Source organism: Prionailurus viverrinus, chromosome A1, assembly GCF_022837055.1.
Source record: "Prionailurus viverrinus isolate Anna chromosome A1, UM_Priviv_1.0, whole genome shotgun sequence".
Lineage (NCBI taxonomy): Eukaryota > Metazoa > Chordata > Mammalia > Carnivora > Felidae > Prionailurus > Prionailurus viverrinus.
Window position 1 is genome coordinate 114707259 of NC_062561.1, and position 13742 is coordinate 114721000.

A 13742-nucleotide genomic window follows, 5' to 3' on the forward strand; every position below is an offset into this window, starting at 1 on the left:
GCTGCAAATTCAGGGTTCTTTCATTTGTCTTCACATCTCTGTTCCTCGGCTCCTTCAGCTCTGACTGAGACAGAGGGACAGCAGCTCAGAGAGCAATGGGAAAATCCTGGGGCAGTCAGTCGAGGGACTGAGTGAATGCCAAGGAGCATGAGCATGCCACTGAGATGTGCTGCCCACGAAAACAAGCATTAACAATTCCCCAAGGGACCTAATACCTATGAAACACTGGCAAGAGGCCAGCCAGATCGGGACAACTCAAGTATTAATCTTCCCACCCAGATTTAACATTATCACCAAGAAGGCTGCTCCCTAAAGACCCTGTGCAAGCTCCAATCGCTGCAATTATTAAGGATACTGTAACTACCTTCAAAACAAACTATTTGTCATCCCCACTACACTGCAAGCTCTGAAAGGAACTTGTTTATTATATCTTAAACACCTGGCTGCAAGCCTAGCCTAAAGAAAGCCCTAAATTTTTACTGACTAAATAAACTTTGAAATGGGATCAATCCACACTCATAGACAGAATGAACATCAGACCACTTTGAAGGATAGAAAGGGCACCACAAAGTGTCAGTCTAAGGATTTTTCCTCCACCAGCCTTCCAATAGTAAGAATTTATTGCGTTACATATGCTAGGCACTGTTCTAAGCACTCTTTTATACATATTACTGCATTTGATCCTGTCTAAAACCCCATGAGGTATGGTTGTTATGTTGCATATTACAAAAAAGGAAAGTGAGGTCCAGAGAAGTTAAGTAACTTTCTCAAAGTCACACAAAAAGGGAGCAGTGGAAAAAGGATGTGAATGCAGGCAGCCGAACCGCAGAACCCATCTTCCTAAAGTCTGTGTTATCCTGGTCATCACTAATCCCTCCTTCAGAGTGAAGCACTAGATGCAGAGGGAAGTCAGGACAAACTCATGTCAACTGTGATCCACTGGCAGTGGCTACTTAGCACACAATACTGGACTGAGAAGTTTGAATCATGATGGGATCCATTTAACAGGGATGAGATGAAGAGAATGAGTCTGCCATTGGGGCTCCCGGTGGCTCAGTCAGTTGAGCGGCTCAGGTCATGATCTCACGGCTCATGGGTTTGAGCCCCCCGTTGGGCTCTGTGCCGACAGCTCAGAGCCTGGAGCCTGCTTCAGATTCTGGGTCTCCCTCTATCTCTGTTCCTCCCCTGCTCACACTCTGCCCCCCCCTAAAATAAATAAAGATTTAAAAAAAATTTTTTAATGAGTCTTCCATGATTGATCGATAGGAGATAAGCTACCTATTTGCCATCCCTGGAGTGACATATTAAACCTTTGCCAACTATTCAGACGTTAGTGCAGGATTGCTTATCAGAGAAAATAGAATCATAAAGCATGACAAGACTGGAGCTGTAAATGCCCTTAGAGTTCATCTGGTCTATGAAGCTCAGAGAGGTGCCACAGAAGGCAGAGTCTTGAATCTAGTTCTCATTCTGGATTGGTGCCACAATGCCCCATGATTGGCTCATACTTAGGAACAAAAAATCAGAAGATAAGTTAGCCCCAATACTGAAAGGTGATCAGGAAAGTTTCAGCCTATGGAATAAAGTCCCTGTGAGGGGGCATCAGGGAAGGGTGACACCTCTGAGTGCCAAGAGGCAATGGGACCTCACACTACAGTGGACAGCAGACTCTAAAGACAAATTTTATCAGAACAAACCAGCTCAGCTGGGAAGAGAACTGGCTCTGCCCTTAACTGGCTATGAGAACATGGACAAAGGATCTCACCAGTTTTCTCATCTTTTTTAGCTGCCTCAGGACATCCATCGTGGGGACCAAATGAGATTGCAGATGCCACCTGAGAACAGGCTAGTTTTTGATCTGGACAAAATGGATTGTAAAAATGTAGTCACAACATGAACAGACTTATCTTGGACATTTTCATTTCACTTTCATTGACTATTTTAAAGAGAAAAAGGAGTTATCACTACTCTTTAGAAGTACAAGTCATTTGTCAACTATACTTCAATTAAAAAGAACTGACCAAAAAAGTGTAATTTTGTTGTTGTTCTTGTAACCAGCATTTTAACAAGCAAAGCAAAACAGATGAGTCAGAAATGCTGAGCAAATGCTGAGCCAGGTGCTGAAAAGGCAAATGTCAGAATGGGATATCTTGCACAAACCCAGAGGAGCTGATAGTTCATGAACAAAGGAAAAGAGACAAGAGGGAATGAGGTTTAAAGGTGGAGAATCCAGTTAAGCAAATACAGGAGAATGGTTCTGATGAGAAGTGTATCTCAAGGCTAGAGAAATCTAGGAAAGTGACCCAGAAACTCACCCAAAACTCAATGTAGGCTTTCCCTGGGAATGGTAAAGCCTGTCTGCACACTGAGACATCTCTGTGTATCCACTCTATATAGAAGAGAGAAGCAGCAGCTCTAAAGCACTGCATGGCTGACAAGCATTTCTAATTCCATTTACTAGAAATCCTATAGGATTCTTTATTCCTGAGCTGTCACACACTACTCCAAAAAACAATCTCAACAAGAGAAAAACAGGGCTATCCACTTTGTGATAGCTATTCGGAAGGAGCTCAGGCTCTGGAATCAAACTGACCAGGGTTCATGTCCCCTGAGTATCAGAATTCAGATATGTTGTGAACAAGATAAAGAATAGTGCTAATAGTTAACATTCCGTGAACATTAATATTTCTTTCTCTTTTTTTCCCATAAAACATTTCATTTAGGATTAGCAGTTAAGTTAACCTTCCTAAGGCTAAATTTGAGCTGCATATCAGACATCTACGTGGGGTTTATCAAGTAGGCAAATGGATTCATAAGTCTTAATTTCAAAGGTGGGAGATGGTTAAGAGGTTGGAGGAAAGAGAAAGAGCCAGCTAAAGAAACAATAAAGTAACTAGTGAAATAGGAGGAAAACCCAAAACGTATGGTGTCTGACAAGACAAGCAAAGAGAGGTCTACAAAAAGTAAGGAATGACTAACTATACCAAATAAGGAAGATAAGATTAGGGAGGCTAGGTAGGCAAGTAGGCAAGAAAGTGAAATAGAAAATGAAAATGAAATAGAACATGAAAATGGAAGACATGCAAATTGGAAAAGAAGAAATAAAACAATATTCACAGATGACATGATCTTGTATATAGAAAATCCTATAAGAAATCCACTAAAAAAAATATTAAAACAAATAAATGAGTTTAAGAAGGTTGCAAGGGTGCCTGGGTGGCTCAGTTGATTGAGCGCCTGACTCTTGATTTCAACTCAGGTCATGATCCCAGAATCATAGGATCAAGCCTTGCATCAGGCTCTGACTCTGTCTATGCTCTGAGCATAGAGCCTGCTTAAGATTCTCTCTCTCCCTCTGCCCCTCTGCCCCTCTTCCCTGCTTGTGCTCTCTCTCTCTCTCTAATAAAAAAATAATGTTGCAGAATACAAGATCAATATACAAAATTTACTGTGTTTCTATACACATGCAATGAACCAAAAAATGATATTAAGAAAAATTCCACTTAAAATAGCATCAAAAATAAACACTAAAGAATAAATTTAACAAAACAAGCATGAAACCTGTCCTCTAAAACTGTAAAACTCAGTTGAAAAAAGTCAAGAAAGACCTGAATAGATGGAAAGACTTCCAGTGTTCATGAATTGAAAAACTTAATATTTTTAAGATGGCAATACTCCCCCAGGGGCGTCTCGGTGGCTCAGTGAGTTGAGCATGCAACTTCAGCTCAGGTCACGATTTCACGATTTCACAGTTCGTTAGTTTGAGCTCCGCATGAGGCTCGCTGCTGTCAGTGCAGGGCCTGCCTCAGATCCCCTGTCCCCTCCTCTCTCTTCCCCTCCCCTCCTCTCAAAACTAAATAAACATTAAAAAAAAAAAAGATGGCAATACCTTCCCAAATTGTTCTACACTTTCAACCCAATTTCTATCAAACTTTCAGCTGGCTTCTTTGCAAAAACTGACAAGCTAAACCTAAAATTCATACAGAAATGCAAGGGACCTAGAATGGCCAAAACAATCTTGAAAAAGAAGAATAAGGTGAAGGATTCATGCTTCCCAATTTCAGAACTTACTACAAAGCTAAAGACAGCAGAGTAATAATATAACCATAGATATATAGATCAATAGAATAGAATTGAGAATCCAGAAATATACCCTCACAGTCAATTCATTTTTAAAAATTTTTTATCATTTATTTTTAAAATGTTTTTTATTGATACATAGTTGACATATAATGTTATATTAGCTTCAGGAGTACAACATAGTGGTTTGACAATTCTACACATTACACAATGCTCACTCACCATGATAAGTGTATCTACCATCTGGTACCATACCACACTATTATAATATTATTGACTTTATTCTCTATGCTATACCTTCCATCTCCATGACTTATTTATTTTATAAATGGAAGTTTGTACCTCTTAATTCCCTTTCTCTATTTTGCCCATTTCTATTGCCCATTTTCTATTTTGCTCTTTTCTATTTTGCCACCACTCCTCTCCACTCTGGCAACCACTAGTTTGTTCTCTGAATTTATGAGTTTGTGTCTGTTTTTTTGTTTGTTCATTCATTTTTTTTTTTAGATTCCACATATAAAAGAAATTATATGGTATTTCTCTTTCTCTGTCGGATTTATTTCATTTAGCATAATACCCTCTAGGTCCATCCATGTTGTCACAAATGGCAAGATCTCTTTTTTTATGACTAATATTCCATATTTTATACACACACACACACATACACACACACCTTCTTCTTCATCCATTTATCTATCAAAGGACACTTAAGTTGTTTCTGTATCTTGACTATTGTAAATAATGCTAGAATAAACATAGGGGTGCATATTTATTTTCAAATTAGTGTTTCCATTTTCTTTGGGTAAATATCAGTAGTGGAATTACTGGGTTTCATGGTATTTCTATTTTTTTTTTAGTTTATTTATTTATTTTGAGAAAGACAGAGACAGGCACAAGTCAGGGAGGGGCAGAGAGAGATGGAGAGAGAGAGAATCCCAAGCATGCTCTGCAATGCAAACACAGAGCCCAATGTGGGACTCAAGCCTGCAAAGCCATGAGATCATGACCTGAGCTGAAACCAAGAGTCCAATACTTAACTGACTCAGCCACCCAGGTGTCCCCATGGTATTTCTATTTTTAATGTTTTGAGAAACCTCCACACTCTTTTCCACAGTGGTCACACCAATTTCTGTTCCCACTAACAGTGCACGAGGATTCCTTTTCTCCACATCCTCGCCAATACTTATTTCTTGTCTTCTTGATACTAGTCATTCTGACTAGTATAAGGTGATATCTCATTGTGGTTGTGAATTGCATTTCCCTGAAGATTAGTGAGGTTGAGCATCTTTTCATGTACCTGCTGGCCATGTGTATGTCTTCTTTGGAAAAATATATTCAGATTATGTGCCCCTTTTTAATCAGATTGTTTGTTTCCTGGTGCTAAGTTGTAGAAGTTCTTTATATCTTTTGGATATAAACCCCTTATCAGAAATATCTTTTGCATATATCTTCTCTCACTCAGTAGAGTGCCTTTTTGTTTTGTTGATGATTTCTTTTGTGACACAAAACAGTCAACTGAGTTTTGACCAGCGTGCCAATATATTCAAATAGGGGAAAAATTGTCTTTCCACAAATGGTGCTCAGACAATTGGATATCTACGTATGAAAAAAAAAAAGGACCCCCTACTTCACATAATATACAAAAATTAACTTGGAATAGATCAAAAAAATAAATATAAGAGTTAAAACTATAAAACTCTAAGAAGAAAACATAGGGGTATATCTTCATGACTTCAGATTAGGCAATGGTTTGTTATACAGGACACCAAAACACAAACAACAAAAGAAAAAAACAAATCAGACATCAAAATTTACAACTTTTGCACTTCCAAAGACACCATCAGGATATCAAAAAAGTGAAAAAAAAAAAAAACAACCCGAACAAGGAAAGAAAAACTTTGCAAATCATGTATCTGATATGAAACTTGTATCTGGAATATATGAACAACTTGAACACTTTTAACTCAATAATAGACATATAACCCAATTTTAAAATGGACAAAGGATCTAAATAGACATTTCTTCAAGTAAGACATAGAAACGGTCAATGATCACATAAAAAGATGCTCAACATCATTAATGACTGGAGAAATACAAATCACAACCACAATGAGATATCACCTCAGACACCAGGATGGCTGTAATCAAAAACACAGATAATAACAAACACTGGCAAGGATATAAAGAAACTGGAACCTTCATACACTGTTGGTAGAAATGTCAAATGGTGCAGTGCTTTGGAAAACAGTCTGGCAGTTCCTCCAAAAGTTAAACATGTAGTTTTCATGTGACCTAGCAACCCACTCTTAGGTATATATCCAAAAGAAATGAAAACATGCATCCACACAAAAATGTATACGTGAATGTTTACAGCAGCAATATTCATAGCAGCCAAAGGGTATCAAATGTGGTACATATGCACAATGCAATATTATTCAGCAATAAAAAGGAATGAAATCCTGAGACATGCTACAACATGGATGAACCTTGAAAACATTATGCTGACAAAGAAGTCACAAAAGGCTTATTACATAATTCCAAAATAAGCAAATCTATAGAGACAGAAAGTAGATTACTGAAGGGTGAGGGGTAGGGAAAATAATGGGATTATTGCTAACATACACAGGAATTTTTTGGAGGGGATGATGAAAATGTTTTAAAATCAGCTGTTAGTTGCACAACTCTGTGACTATACTATAAGCCATTGACACTTTAAATATGGCATATGAATTATATCTTTAAGTTTTTAAAATTTATTTATTTTGAGAGAGAGAGAATGTGCACGAGGCAGGGGCAGAAAGAGTGAGAGTGAGAGAGAGAGAGAGAGAGAGAGAGAGAGAGAGAGAGAGAGAATCTGAAGCAGGCTCCACATTGTCAGCACGGAGCCTGACATAGGGCTTAAGCTCATGAACTGCCGAAATTATGACCTGAGCCAAAATCAAGAGCCGGACACTCAACCAAATGAGCTACCCAGGTACCCCATCACATGAATTATATCTTAATAAAGCTGTTACCAAAAAAAGAAAAACAGCAATGTACTAAGATGATTCATTACTATTAACAAAAGGCATAGTGGCAGATCATCTTTTAAAAAAAAAAAAGGGCTGAAGGTAGAGAAATTTTAGGGATGGTGAAAGGGGAGGTTAAAACTGTCAAAACGGGATACAAGAGACTATCTCTCCTTTTCAGGAATGATCTGGGGTACTATTTCAAAAGGGACCATATCCCCACTTGGTGGCCGGATGGTAAATCAGGAACCAAAGAGCCATTAGGAGTCTGCTGCCCAGAAGCAGCTGCTGGTAGGCTCAGAGCAGAGCGATAAAAGGCAAAAGGAAGAGGAAGGCTAGTTAGTTACCATGCCAACAGCCCATTCTCTACCATGGAAGTAAAAAGAATAGGAAACTCGTGAATTGTGTGATTCATAACTTGCATAGAACATGTGTATGTGAACTAAAATAGCTTAAAATTGAAGGAGAAAAAATGTGAAAACAGTGCAAGAAATAACCCCAGGTCCCTGGAATATTACATAACATTTCATTAGCTTAGACCCTGGATGGCAAGCAAGATGCTTTACCAGGCCTTCATCAAAACAAAGTACGCCTCCCTCCAGTTCCTATTAAACTCACCCAGATCAGTAAAGCATCTCTTCAGGCTCCCTTTCTCTCCCTCACTCACCCATTCCACTCCAGTTTTAAAAATTAGCCATGCCTTTAATACCTTAGAAATTAAAAAAAAAATTTTTTTTAATGTTTACTTATTTATTTTGAGAGGGGACTGGGGAGGAGCAGAGACAGAAGGAGAGAGAGAATCCCAAGCAGACTCCATGTTCAGCACGGATCCCGATGTGGGGTTCAATCCCAGGACTGTGAGACTACAACCTAAGCCGATAATAAGAGTCGGACACTCAACCGAGCCACTCAGGTGCCCCAGAAATTAAAAAAATTCAAAACCATTAAATACCTGAGAATTTGATATGATCTTTAAACACCACTAGAATGCAAGCTTCATTGAGAACAAAAGTTTGACTCTCTTACCTAATGCCATATCCCTGTAACTGAGCTCCTCATCACCACCACCACCATCATCATAATCATAGCTAGGAGTTGCAGAATGTTCGTTATGTGCCAGGGCCTCAAAACAATATCTAAGGAAGAGGTATTATTATTATTATTATTATTATTATTATTATGCTACATGCTGTTGAAATCAGTAATTCTACTTCTAAGGAATTAATTCTATAGAAATAATTGTGAATGTGCACAAGTGTTTAACAACAGTAATACATGTGCTACCACTGTTCTAAGGACTTTACTTAGTATCCCCTTAACAAGCGAGCAACCCTGGAACTATTATTAGCCTCATTTTATGTTTGACAAAAGTGAGGGCAGGAACATTAGTTAACTTGTACAGGGTCACAGAACTGTACTACTGGAGCCAAGATTTGAAACCAGGTTGCCTGCCTCCATGGTCTATGCTTGTGACCAGTATGCCATATTGCTCCAAACATTACCACTGCAGGTGCTGTTTACATAAGAGATTTGAATACTTAAAACATCTAACAACAGGAACTGGGTTTTTCAAAAATTAACCAAAAATACAGAAAATCATTCATCTACTTAAAATAATGTTGTAGAACAGTTCTAACACAGAAAAACTGGTTCAATACAGGGGTACCTGGCTGGCTCAGTCCATAGAGCATGTGACTCTTGATCACCAGGTCATAAGTTCGAGCTCCACGTGTGACAGAGAGTTTAATTAAAATCAAAAAACAAATTAAAAAAAAAAAGAAAAAGAAAACTTGTTCAATACAGTGGTAAGAGAAAAAAAATCTGGTTAAGATGTATTTTTAAGAAAAACATTCTCCCAAGTGTTAACAATGGTAACCACTGGTATTAAAATTATAGATGATTTTTTGCTCATATTTATTTTCTAAATGATCTATAATATGTTCCTTTTCAAAAAAAAAAAGAAAGAAAAATGGAAATTTTTTAAATTAAAAGAAAAATAAAAGGGAAATCTATGCCTAAACCTGCACTAAAAATTTCCTGACAAAACATATACAGATTGTGCTCCATTTGAAAAAAAAAGAAAATAAAAGAAAAAATGGAAGAACAAGATTGTAATGGTTAATCTTATGTGTCAAATTAACTGAGCTAAGGGATGCCCAAAGATCTGGGAAAATATTATTTCTGTGGATTCTGTGACCTTTAAAAATGGTATCCTCTCAATAATGTCTTTATGTGTAAAATGGGATTTTCCTGTTTTCTCCTAGAAGTGGTATGGTTTTAGGTCTTACTTTCAAGTCTTTCAATCCACTTCAAGTTAACTTCCATGAGGAGGATTAAGATTCAGGTCCAATTATATTATTTTTCATGTGGCTGTCCGGTTTTCTTAACACCATTTACTGAGGAGGCTACTTCTCTACTAAGTATTCTTAGCTTCTTTGTCAAATATTAGTTGACATATATGTGGGTTTATTTCTGGGCTCTCAATTCTGTTCATGGTCTGTGTTTGTGATATCATTTGAAATCAGAAACTGTGTATCTCCAGCTTTGTTCTTCTTTTACAAGACTGCTTTGGCTATTCAGGGTTGTTTTTGGCTCCTTACAAATTGTAGAATTTTTTTTCTATTTCTGCAAAAAATGGCATTGGAATTTTGATACAGGTTGCATTGAATGTATAGATGGCTTTGGGTATTATGGACACCAGCAATATTAATTCCTCCAATACATAAAACAGATATCTATCCATTTATTTTTGTCTTCTTCAATCTCTTTCAATAACATATAAGAGTTTTCAGCATACCGATCCTTCACTTCCTTGGATAAATTTTTAAATATTTTACTGTTTTTGACACTATTGGAAATGGAACTGTTTTCTTTCTTTTTCAGATAGTTCACTGTTAGCATATAGAAATGCAACTGATTTTGGGGCGCCTGGGTGGCGCAGTCGGTTAAGCGTCCGACTTCAGCCAGGTCACGATCTTGCGGTCCGTGAGTTCGAGCCCCGCGTCAGGCTCTGGGCTGATGGCTCGGAGCCTGGAGCCTGTTTCCAATTCTGTGTCTCCCTCTCTCTCTGCCCCTCCCCCGTTCATGCTCTGTCTCTCTCTGTCCCAAAAATAAAATAAAAACGTTGAAAAAAAAAAAAAAAAAAAAAAGAAATGCAACTGATTTTAATAAGTTGATTTTGTATCCTGCGACTTCACCAAATTTGTTTATCAGTTCTAAAGTTTTTTGGGGGCATCTTTAGGTTTTTCTATAAAAAGGATCTTGTTATCTGCAGAGACTATTTTACTTCTTCCTTTCTTATATGGATGCCCACCACTTTGACTAACTGCTCTGTCTAGGACTTCCAGTTTTTGTTCAACAGGAATGGTGAGAGTAAGTACCCTTGTCTTGTTTCTGACCTCAGAAGAAAAGCTTTCAACCTTTTATCATGGAATGTGATAGCAGCTGTAGATGTGTCATACATGGCCTTTATTATGATGAGGTATGTTCCTTCTATATCCAATTTGTTGGGAGTTTTCATCATAAAAGGATGTTGGATTTTGTCACTTTCTGCATCTATCAAGAGGATCATATGATTTTTATCCTTCAGTCTATTAATGTGTATGATCTTTTTAATGTGCCGTTGAATTCAGTTTGCTAGTATTTTGTTGAGAATTTTTACATCAATATTCACGAGGAATACTGGCCTGCACTTTTCTTATCTTGTAGTGCCCTTATCTGGCTTTGATATCAAGGTAATTGCTGGCCTTGTTAAAATGAGTTTGTGAGTGATCCCTTCTCATCAATGTTTTGGAAGAATTGAGAAGGACTGGCATTAATTCTTCTTTGAATATTTGGTAGAATTCACCAGTGAAGCCATCTGGTCATAGGCCTTTTTTTATTAGGAGATTTCTGATTACTGATTCAATCTCCTTAATCATTACTGGTCTGTTCAGATTTTCTATTTTTTAATGATTCAGTCTTGGTAAGTTGTAATTTTCAAGGATTTTGTCCATTTCTTCTAGATTATCCAATTTGTTGGCATACAATTGTTCATAGTAGCCTCTTAAAATCTTTTGTATTTCCATGGTATCAAGTTGTAACGCCTCCTCTTTCACTTATAATTTTGAGTCTTCTCTCTTTTTTTTCCTTGGTTAGTCTAGCTAAAGTTATGTTTACCTTTTCAAAAAGCCAATTATCACTTTCAATGATTTTCTTCTGTTGTCTTTTTAGTCTCATTTCATTTATCTCTGCTCTAATCTTTAATATTTATTTTGTTCCTTCTGATAACTTCGTTTAGTTTGTTTTTCTTTTTCTAATTCCTTGAAATGTTAAGTTAGGTTGTTTACTTGGAGGCCTGGAGTCTTAAATCAGACAGAAGACACAAGCCATACTGAAGAGAACTAAATGAGGAATGTCACTACTATCTACCTAGTATCTACGGAAAACAACACAAATTCCTCAGGAACAAGAAAACTGGACCCATAGGCATGAACACTGACCACTGCCTAAAACAACTATGGGTAGAGCTTCCAGGAAATCTGGCAGGAGGCATAATAAATATTGAGCAATAGTGCATAAGACAAATTTAATTTAACTTGGTTTTTAACACCAAAGATTGGGCCCTACAGAAGAAGGAAATGAGGAAACAAATACAGAACCAGACAGAATTTTTTTTTTAAGTAGTTCAACTCCTGGAGAAATACAAATCATAGCCACACTGAGATACTACCTCATGCCGGTCAGAGTGGCTAAAATGAATAAATCAGGAGACTATAGATGCTGGCAAGGATGTGGAGAAATGGGAACCCTCTTGCACTGTTGGTGGGAATGCAAACTGATGCAGCTGCTCTGGTTCCTCAAAAAATTAAAAATAGAACTGCCCTATGGCCCAGCAATAGCACTGCTAGGAATTTACTCATGGGATACAGGAATGCTGATGCATAGGCGCACATGTACCCCAATGTTTATAGCAGCACTTTTAACAATAGCCAAATTATGGAAAGAGCCTAAATGTCCATCAACTGATGAGGATAAAGATATGGTTTATATATATAATGGAATACTACTTGGCAATGAGAAAGAATGAAATCTGGCCATTAGCAGCAACGTGGATGGAACTGGAGGGTATTATGCTAAGTGCAATAAGTCAGAGAAAGAAAGATACCATATGTTTTCACTCCTATGTGGATCTTGAGAAACTTAACAGAAGACTATGGAGAAGGGGGAGGGAAAAAAAAGTTACAAACAGGGAGGGAGGGAGGCAAACCATAAGACACTCTTAAATACAGAAAACAAACCTAGGGCTAATGGGGGGTGGGGAAGAGGGGAAAGTGGGTGATGGGCACTGAGGAAGGCACTTGTTGGGATGAGCACTGGGTGTTGTATGGAAGCCAATTTGACAATAAAGTATATTTTTAAAAAAAGAAAGAAAAAGGTAGTTCAACCCCTGGAGTGTCTGGGTGGCTCAGTCAGTTAGGGTCTGACTCTTGATTTTGGTTCAGGTCATGATCTCACTGTTCATGGGAACGGGCCTCATGTCGGGCTCTGCACTGACAGCACAGTGCCTGCTTGGGATTCTCTCTCTCCCTCCCTCTCTGCCCCTCCCATGCTCTTGTGCTCTCTCTCTCTCTCTCACACACACAAAATAAATAAATAAACTTTTTAAAAAATAAATAAAAGTAGTTCAAGCCCCTACTCAACAAACACATCGTTAGCTATATGTGCTTTTTACTTATGCCATTGTCTCTGCCTGGAAGGCTTCCCCCTAATCCCGCCACTTTTCATTTCTTTAACTCTTACTTGTCTTTCAAAATTTAGCTCAAGCATCATCCCTTTATAAAGTGTTCTCCAAAAACAAGTGTTCTCCAAAGGTGGCGTATGACATATTTGCTTTCATAGTACCCTTTCAGAAACAAGTAATTATTGCACTTCTAACAACTGACAGGCGCCTGATGCATTCCTCGTTCATAACACCTATTTTGTATTATAGGAAGATCATTTTCATTTAACTATTTACATTTTTTAAGCTACCCATCCCAGAGCCTAGTCAGTGCCTCTGGGCATCTTCGGTAAATGCCTTGAAGAGCCCATGAAGTACTAGGTGCTAGAGATCAAAACGATTCAGAAGTTGTCCTCGCACTCAGGGAGCTCACAAACAACAGAGAAAAGAGGAGATTAGCAATTACAGCTCACAATAGGGCTAACTATGCTGTAAATAATGCTGTGGGCAAAGGAACCTTCTGAGTTCTCTGGTAGGGAGGAGACTGGGTGTACAGCCTTTGTAGAGAAAAACATGCTCAGCGTCCCAAATCTGTTTTGCAGCAAACTCACCAAATGCACATATCAGCTTTATAAATAGCCTGCACACACTCACCATTAGCCAGCCTACAAAGGATGAGCACATTTGCATTTCATTCCTTCCTTTACACAGTTAAACTACATTGAAGAAGCTAGATATTTTTCCACTCACATAGCTGTCTTAACAAGCTAAGTTCAGACCAAGGAATGAGGGAGGGAGGCCAACAGAAAATGTGTAGCACCCACAATCTTTAATCTGCAACTATGTGTAGGTATTGCAATCAGTCTATTATTAGTCATTAGGCAGCTGGTTTGGTTGGAAACCAAGTTTATGAACAGAACTGCTATAGCCATAAAAAATTATTCCTCTGTGAT

At 38.0% G+C, this 13742-nt stretch overlaps 1 protein-coding gene across 14 annotated transcripts in view; it reads right to left on the reverse strand.

Annotated features, from left to right (window-relative positions):
• Positions 1–13742, reverse strand: part of KLHL3 (kelch like family member 3) — a 283806-nt gene that overhangs the window by 84120 nt on the left and 185944 nt on the right. The window contains exon 1 of one of the 14 annotated variants that reach the window (XM_047851131.1): positions 8115–8184. The exons of the other annotated variants lie outside the window; for them this stretch is intronic. The gene's annotated coding sequence lies outside the window, so the exon portion shown is untranslated. Of the gene's footprint in view, positions 1–8114; positions 8185–13742 lie in introns of those variants that run through there. 14 annotated transcript variants of the gene reach the window in all.